General features: G+C 37.1%; 1 long non-coding RNA gene across 1 annotated transcript; it reads right to left on the minus strand.

The window, feature by feature from the left end:
* Positions 1-290: 290 nt before the first annotated feature.
* Positions 291-6466, minus strand: LOC145416787 (uncharacterized). Its single transcript, XR_013900329.1, has 2 exons — positions 6443-6466; positions 291-540 (listed from the first exon to the last, which is right to left on the minus strand). It is a non-coding gene; the product is annotated as an uncharacterized LOC145416787 (long non-coding RNA).
* Positions 6467-9546: the final 3080 nt, after the last annotated feature.

Raw genomic sequence — 9546 nt, forward strand, 5'->3', positions numbered from 1 at the left:
GAGTGTCGTGCCGCCCAATCTCCACATGCCCGTTGATTTTATTGCATGGTGTACACGAAGGTGCACACATCCATGCACGCGTACACATGCACCTACCCGCGCATGTGCGGCTATGACGACATCTTGGATTGAATGAGGTGGAGGTAGGCTCTCGCACCTTGCTAATTCAAGCACTCAGCATAAAATCAGACTGGGGCCGCAGAGAAAGGACGGGTTGACAGGCAGAGGAGGGCTTAGGTGGGGCGAGAGGGAACCAGTATACGTACCATGGGTCGAGTTGGACGTTGTGTGTCCTCGGGGCCTCTCTGCGGAAACCAGGGACCCCAACTACCGCATCAACTACGCCCCGTACTAGCCGCCGCTGCATTGGACTGACCCCTCCTTCTCCTCCTCCTCCGGTCAAGTCCGACAGGTCATACAGTTTTCGGGAAGCCAGTCGAGGTCGGCCTTGTCGGGGGGATGCCCAGCCCCGCCCCAAGGATAAACACAAGGGTGAGAGGCCCCGCACCCACACCCGCCTTGGTGTGCCCCAGGACTACGCTGAAAGGAGGGGGGGGGGGGGAATCAATATCACACCACCACCACCACAAAATCATCTCTGGTAAAAAATAAATAAATAAATAAAAAATAAATTGAAAAATAATGAAAAAAATCACCACAAAAACCATCATCTCTTGTAATAAAAATATCAAACACCTAACTTCATGGGATGTGCTGCAATAATAATAATACTGTAATAATAGTAATACCAGTAATACATTTAACCCACACCAACATCCATCTTCTTAATACAGGTTTTAGTGGGCTGATAAATGAGATACGATTATTCCATCCATCCATTGCCAGACGCCTTAAACCGTATGGCGTGGCCACAAACAAATCGCCTCCACATCGCCCTGTCCCCCGCCATTTCACTGCCCTGCTCCCAACTCACACCCCCCTCTCTCATATACCTCTTCACCCCATCCTTCCATCTCATCCTCATTACGATTATTGTAACTATAAAATTATTCGATTATTGTAACTATAATGAGATACAATTATTGTAACTATAAAATGATACGATTATTGTAACTATAACATGCGTACGATTATTGCAACTAACGAGATGTATGTAGGTGAGGTGGAGGGAGGGAGAGGGAGAGGTAGACCGAGGATGAGGTGGAGGGATGGAGTTGAGAGGTATATGAGGGAGGGGGGAGTGAGTTGGGGGGAGGGTAGTCAAATGGTGGGTGACAGAGCGACTTGGAGGCGTTTTGTCTGCGGCCACTCTTTGCGGGATTAGGGCGTCAGGCTATAGATAGATAGATAGATAAAATGATACGATTATTGTAACTATATTATGCATATGATTATTGTAACTATAACATGCGATACCATTATTGTAACTAAAATGCAATACGATTATTTCAACTATAAAATGATACAATTATTATTTTTTTAATTTTTTTTATGTGTCCGACTCTGAGCAAAGGCTTCAGAGCCTATTTCTCGGGGGCAGTGACCTATCCCAAGACCCAGTAGTTCTACATCTCCACATGTCACCACTTCAGCGCTAACACCCACCATCCATATTGAATACATGCTAGGGCTGTCTCATACAGGACTGGTGTACTGGTATTAGCAGGGGTATTTTTACATGTCTTCAAGTCATCTGGTAGATCAGGAAAGTCTTTTTTTAGGAAATTAAAATAAAACTGCTCCTTGTCCCAGCCGGGATTCGATCCTGGGTCCATTAGGACAGCAGGCCACCTCTCTACCGATTCAGAAACCGCTTCCCCCAACTATAAAATGATACAATTATTGTAACTAATGCGAAACTTTCCACACTTCTTGACTAGCATCATTCTAGTGTTAGTTGTATGTTGCAACTATTTGTCCATCTATTAATTGTCATATGCCTTGGTCTCTTAAGGGGTGGCCACAAACGAATTGCCTCCATGTCACCCTGTCCCCTGCCATTTCACTGCCCTGCCCCAGCTCACACCCCCTTTTCTCATACCTCCACTCCATCCCATAATCAGCCTCCACCTTCCTCTCCCCTCCTCCACCTTACTCACATACACTCCTCGTTAGTCTCATACACCACTCCATCCCTACATCTCATCCTTGGTCTTCTCCCACATGTATAATTCCACTTTCTACCCATCAAACAATGGGTTATCTTTGAGAGTACAGTGCTTGATAAATTTAGACTGATTTATTCTCATACAATTGATATTAGGGGAATTCTGAGTTAGATCAAGAGATTATGTGAATCTAATTTGGGTATTCTGCACGTTGCCAGAATGCAGTTCAGGAATATATATATGTGTACTGTAATACCACCATATATGCATTCCACTGCAGCAGGTTAGGTCAGGTCCAGAAAAATATACTGCACAACCTTGGGAGGTGTATTGGCTACTTGTAAAAATGTACCCTAATAAGCTTTGGTTGGGAGGAAATAAATCTCAGCTGCTTTTATAAATACGATTATTTTGACCTACAAATTTTTAGGACGATTTATTGTTCTCACAACTGATTTTGCGGTAATTTTGGGTTAGAGGAGCTGATAAGTGAAATTAGCTTGGGTTGTGAGGAAATAAATCAGTCTTATATAATCGCTTTTAATACAATTATTTTGACCAACAAATTTTTAGGTTTAAGTGATTTATTGCTCAACTGATTTTAGGGTTAGATTAAACAACCACAGGGCGTCACTTTTGTGACGCTCGGGAGCAAGGGATCATACTGCAGGGCGTCACTTTTGTGATTGTGTTATTTTGAATTCGCCTGGGCTCTCAAGTGGTGGCTTGTATCATCTATCTGTACTACCAGTGTCCAGCTATATTCAGTTCTGCTAATGTCATCTGTACTCCCATCCACAGTTGACAATTTAGCCATTTTTCTTCTGTCCTTGACTCCCCTCCTTACAACAGTTCTATGTCACTCTTAAATTATTCCTAAGTCAAAAGTTACATTACGTTACCTTCGATTTAAAAAAACTGAATACACCCTAGTCTTTAAAATATCTGATCTGTTTTACATTTCAATTTATGACAGTTCTATGGCACTTTGTAAATTATTCTTAAGTCAAAGATTAGGTTAGGTTATCCTTGTGTAAAAAAAAAAAAAGGAATATACCACAGTCTTAAAATCAGATTAGTGTTCCAATCACTTCCTTACGACTGTTCTATAGCACTTTCGTAGCAAGTTATTTTCAAGTCAAACGTTAGGTTAGGTTAAAAAAAAAAAAAAAAATGAATATGCCATAGGCCTAGTCAAGAAAAAAAATCACCTATTTTGTGTTCCTAACCACTGTTCTGTACAATTCTATGGTACTTTTGTTGCAAGTTATTAATTCAAATGGTAGGTTAGGTTATCTTCAGGTAAAAAAAATTGAATATACCAGTCTTAAAGTCTGATTCCTATTCCAATCACTTCATTACAACTGTTCTAAGCACTTTTGTAGCAAATTTTTAAGTCAAAGGTTAGGTTAGGTTATAAAGTAAAAATATAACGAATATGCCACAGGTCTAGTCTTTAAAATCAGATTCATTTTGTGTTCCTAACTGTTCTGTACGACGTTTCTATGGTACTTTCGTCAAGTTATTAATTCAAAGGTTAGGTTACGTTATCTTCAATTTAAAAAAAAAATTGAATATACCACAGTCTTTAAAATATCAGATCTGTTTTCCATATCAATTTACGACAGTTCTATGTCACTTTCTTCAGAAATTTTTAAGTCAAATGTTAGGTTACATTATCTTTGATTAAAAAAAAATTGGAAATGCCACTTAAAAATCATTTTACGGCATTTCAATTTACGACACGTTGGGTCTGGTTAGTACTTGGATGGGTGACCGCCTGGGAACACCAGATGCTGTTGGCATCCCTACGTGTCAAGTGGGGTTGGTGGAGGATTAGTGCCCCTCCCTGTAAAACAATTAACTCTAAGCCCTTGGCCACCCCATTTGGGATTCATGGCGTCTGGCAATGGATGGATGGATTCTTAAGTCAAAGGTTAGGTTACATTATCTTTGAGTTAAAAAAATGAATATACCAGTTAAAAACATCTGATTAGTGTTCCAATCTTCCTTACGACTGTTTTATAGCACTTCTGTAGCAAGTTATTTTTAAGTCAAAGGTTAGGTTTGATTATAGAATAAAAAAAAACTGAGGAATATGCCATAGGTCTAGTCTAAAAAATCAAACCCATTGTTGTCCTAACCACTGTTCTGTATGACACTTCCATGGCACTTACTGCATGTAATTTTTAAGTCAAAGGTTAGGTTATCTTCAAGTAAAAAACATTTGAACAATATACCGTAGTCTTAAAAATCCGATTCGTGTTCCAATCACTTCCTTACAACTGTTCTATAGCACTGTCAAGTCAGTTTTACGACAAAGGTTAGGTTAGGTTATCGAGTAAAAAAAAATTAAATATTCCATAGGCCTAGTCTTTAAAAAATCATTCATTTTGTGTTCCTAACCACTGTTCTGTACGACACTTCTATGGTACCTTCGTCGCAAGTTTATTTGGGTCAAACCTTAGGTTACGCTATCTTCAATTTAAAAAAAAAAAATGAAAATGCCAGTCAACCTTGTATATTCTTTGGCTGTCCATGTTAAATCAGAAAACAATATATTTCAGATTTTACACATTTCCAGACAGAAAGGTGGAAATCTCAAATTATCCATACTAAAAATAGGACATTAAAAGCGCAACTCAAAAAATCAATCGGAAAAAAAAAAAAAAAACATGAAAAGTGCCAATCTCAATATCCATAAAGACATTAAAAAAGTGCAGAAATAAAAAAAAGTCCAACAAAAAAATGAAAAGTGCAAATCTCAAAATATCCATTAAAAAAATGTAAAACTAAAAAAATCCAATGAAAAAAACATGAAAAATCAAAATATCCATAAAAAAACAAGAAAATTGCAATAAACAGACATGAAAAACGCAATCTCAATATTATCCTACAATCAAAGTTAAATTTCAATATCCATCAAAAAAAAAAAAACATGAAAAAATTGCAAATCTAAAAAAAATCCATTATAAAAAGGCCTCCAGAAAAATACTATCTCAAAATGTCCATAAACGAAAAAAAAAAAAATTCAAAACATATCGTTCATTTTTCATTCATTCATTGCCAGACGCCATGTATCCCAGACGGGGTGGCCAAGGGCTTAGAGTTAATTGTTTTACAGGGAGGGGCACTAATCCTCCACCAACCCCACTTGACACGTAGGGATGCCAACAGCATCTGGTGTTCCCAGGCGGTCACCCATCCAAGTACTAACCAGACCCAACGTTGCTTACTATAATCTAAAAATCCTGCCGTCAAAAAAATAAATACATATCTAAAAGAAAAAACTGATTTAAAAAAGTGCAAATAAAAATCCATGCTGAAAAGGCCTTTCCAGAAAAATGCAATCTCAGTATGTCAATAAAAAAATGAAAACATTAAATTCAAAGCAATCTATGAAAAATCCCGACTTCAAAAATCAATAGGTACAAATCTGAAACTGATTAAAAAAAGTGCAGATCTCAAAAAATCCATCCTAGAAAGGCCTCTCCAAAAAAATGCAATCTCAAAATGTCCATAAACAAAAATACTGATGAATTCAAAACACTATGAAAATACTGACTTCAAAAATAGGTACAAATCTGACAAAAAACTGATTCAAAAAATTGCAAGTCTCAAAAAATCCATCCTAAAAAGGACTCCAGAAAAATGCAGTTTCAAAAAATCCAATACAAAAATGAAAATACTGAAATTCAAATCACTACAATCCATGAAAAAACCTGACTTCAAAAAGTCAGATGGCCATAAAAAAAAAAAAATGAAAGTAAAATTCAAAACATATTATGGTATATGAAAAATCCTGACTTCAAAAACAGTCAGCAGATGGCCAGAATAAAACAAATCTCTCTGGGCCTTAGGGTGAATCGCATCCTGGGAACTTTAGCAACCTACCGTACCCTGCATTACATATCCCCTTCGGAGCAAAAGCTTTAACCTCTGCAAAAATTACCTGAAATACAAAATTGCACAAAATATACCTAAAATAAAAATTCATCGCTGCCAACAAGGCGCTACGGACCCTAAACAAGCAGTCTATTTCACCAGGATCATTTTAACTCCCTTTTTCATGTTTAAGGAAATATTTATTCATAACAGAGGCATCAAATATATCCTAAATTAATTTCTAGACTACAATGGTGCCCTTCAAAATTCAATAATTGCCAAAGAGGAAGAAAAGGGAGGAAAATCGAAATGATTGCGCTACATTTACGCCATATTGGAAATCGTAACTCAAAACCCGAATAACTCGCAAAACACCTCAAAATAACCCTCCACTTTCTTAATTCTAACCTAAATATCGTTAAAAAGTTCTATATTAACATTTTTTTCATAAGAGTATAATAAATCAAAGAAAACGTAGAAAAACTTACCTTGAAAAGCGAGCCACGACGCATCATCCCCCTCGCCTAGAGTAGAGGAGGGACTGAGAGGCGCGGCAGCGTTCCACAGCCTCCGGCAACATCGATCTGCCAGACGTACGATTAATATTTGAGAAAAAACGATATTCTTCTTATATACCACTTTCTCTGCTTTCTAATTATCAGTTAAATAATTACTCGTTATTTATTCCCACCTATATGACATATTAGCTAAGAATAACGATGATAAATGCGAGATTCTAACTGCCAGACGTACGATTCAAATTTAAGAAGAACGCTATATTCTTCTTTTATGCCATTTTATCTGCTTTCTGATTATCATTTATATAATTATTAGTCATTTAATCCTATCAACATGATATCTAGCTAAGAATAACGATGATAAATGAGTAACTGCCAGACGTACGATTCAAATTCGAATTACCCTCCATATTTCTGCCTTATATATTTTTATTCCATACTACTTTTTCTGCCTTCTAGTTATAAAATAAATCGCTATAAATCATTTCCTTGCACCACAATACGCTGTAACGAAGAAATAACGATGATAAATGACGATAAACGAATTTCTTCCCTGCTTTATCAAACAATCGTAAGCATAATCAGTACGGTAATTGTTCTAAAACATCTTACGCTCATTTTACGCTAATTAGTCTGTCAATTTATTTAAACGATAAAATATAATCCCACCAACATGATATATGGCTAACGATAACGATGATATGAGATTCTAACTGCCAGACGTACGATCCAAATCTGAAATACCTTCCTTATTTTTGCTTCATGCTTTTTCAGCGTCCTTTTCTGTTTTCTAATTATCAGGTAAGTAATAATTGGTCATTTAATCGCATCAGGATGACATAAATGACAAAAAACTACAAATTATTACAAATTCCGATGATAAACAAGCTCTTCTCACATACCACACCACTTTCACCATTATTTCCTAAAAACCATTTATTTTTATTCCATGCTACTTTTTCTGCCTTCTAGTTATAAAATAAGTCTCTGTAAATCATTTACTTGCACCACAGGACACCACAACTCAGAAACAACGACGATAAATGACGATATACGATTTTCTTCCCTGCATTATCACGCAATCGTAAGAAAAATCAGTAACTGCTTGACAAAATATCTTACGCTTCTTCTACGGTAATTTTGCTGTCATTTAAACGATAAATAATTTAGTAATTATTAACACCAAGATGATATATAAAGAATAATTGATAAAAATGAGATTTCTATATAGTATTTCCAATGTTAATTTCTGTTTACATTACAGTAATCTAACAGTATCTATCTATCTACCTACTACCAATCTACCTACATCTATCTATCTACCTACATGCCAGTCTATCTACCTACCTACCAGTCAACCTACCTACCTACCTTTACTGTCTCCACCTTAATCTACCTACCTACCTGCTACCAATCTACCTACCTCTATATCTACCTATATGCCGGTCTATCTACCTACCCTACTTATCTGCCTACCTACCTGTTTATGTACCAACCTATCTATCTACCTACCTACTTACCAACCTACCTATTTATCTATCTCCCATTCTACCTAGATCTACCTCCCTTATCTATTTATCTGTCTACCTGCCTACTTACGAACCTATCAGTCTATCTACCTATCTATCTACCTACCTACCAACAAAATGCATAACCCTTTTTTGGCTAGGCTGGAGGGCTGATTTGACTAGTAACGAAGGAGACTCATACCTCATAACTATCAAATTTCTCCATAGCACTGCTTCGTGACTAGCATCATATTTGGTACACTAGGTGGTTTGTATATACGAGGCTCCGTAACACTTGTTCTGTAGCGACTCAGTCTGCATATTAAAGTGATAATAGACTAGAAACTAAGAAGATTCATTCCTAGTTCAAAATTGATGCTCGGAAGTTGCATGGGGCTTCGTAAAACCTGCTCTGTAGCGATTTATTCTGTGTATTAGTGAAAATCGACTGGAAACCAAGGAGACTCATTCCTATCTCAAAATTCACGCTCGTAAGTTGCTTGAGGCTTCGTAGCAAATGTTCAATAGCGTCCCATTCTGTGATTCGAAGTGAAAATAGAAACCAAGGAGATTCATTCCCAGTTTAAAACTGATGCTCGTAAGCTGATGACGCTTCGTAACAAATGTTTTGTGGCGATTTATTCTATGTATTAATGTGAAAAGACTAGAAACCAAGGAGATTCATTCCTAGCTCGAAATCGATGCTCCTTCAGTTGCTTGAGGGTTCGTAGCAAATGTTCCGTGGGGATTTATTCTGTATATTAAAGTGAAAATCGACTAGAAACCAAGGAGATTCATTCCTATCTCAAAACTGATGCTTGTAAGTTGCTTGAGGCTTCGTAGCATGTGTTCAATAGCGACCCATTCTGTGATTCGAAGTGAAAATAGAAACCAAGGAGATTCATTCCTAGTTTAAAACTGACGCTCGGAAGTTGCATGACGCTTCGTAACAAATGTTTTGTGGCGATTTATTCTATGTATTACTGTGAAAAGACTAGAAACCAAGGAGATTTATTCCTAGCTCGAAATCGATGCTCGTTCAGTTGCTTGAGGGTTCGTAACAAATGTTCCGTGGCAATTTATTCTGTATATTAAAGTGAAAATCGACTAGAAACCAAGGAGATTCATTCCTATCTCAAAATTGATGCTCATAAGCTGCGTGAGGCTTCGTAACACCTGTTCTATAGCATTTTCTGATTATTATACAAACCAAGGAGATTCATTCTTAGCTCAAAACTGATGCTCATATTAGGTAGTATTATATGAGGCTGTGTCTTAATATCACACTTCATTTTCCTCTTTTATTACTGATACAAACTATTTTAAAACAATATAAAAATACCAGAATCAGTACATATGAGGACACGTAACACCTCATCTGTAGCGATTTACTCTCCATATTATACCTCATTACCTTCCTGTGTGAAGAGAGCGCTGGATGCGAGAGGGATGTCTGTTGAGCAAGGAAGAGTGGTTGTGCGTGACAGAAATAAATGGAGAGAAACTGTAAATGAATAAGTGATGACGCAGCCCTGAGGGGATATTCTCCCGCATTTGGTCTGATCA

The sequence above is a fragment of the Coenobita brevimanus genome, chromosome 107, assembly GCF_032717465.1.
Source record: "Coenobita brevimanus isolate Jiangsu-jjx chromosome 107, ASM3271746v2, whole genome shotgun sequence".
Classification (NCBI taxonomy): domain Eukaryota; kingdom Metazoa; phylum Arthropoda; class Malacostraca; order Decapoda; family Coenobitidae; genus Coenobita; species Coenobita brevimanus.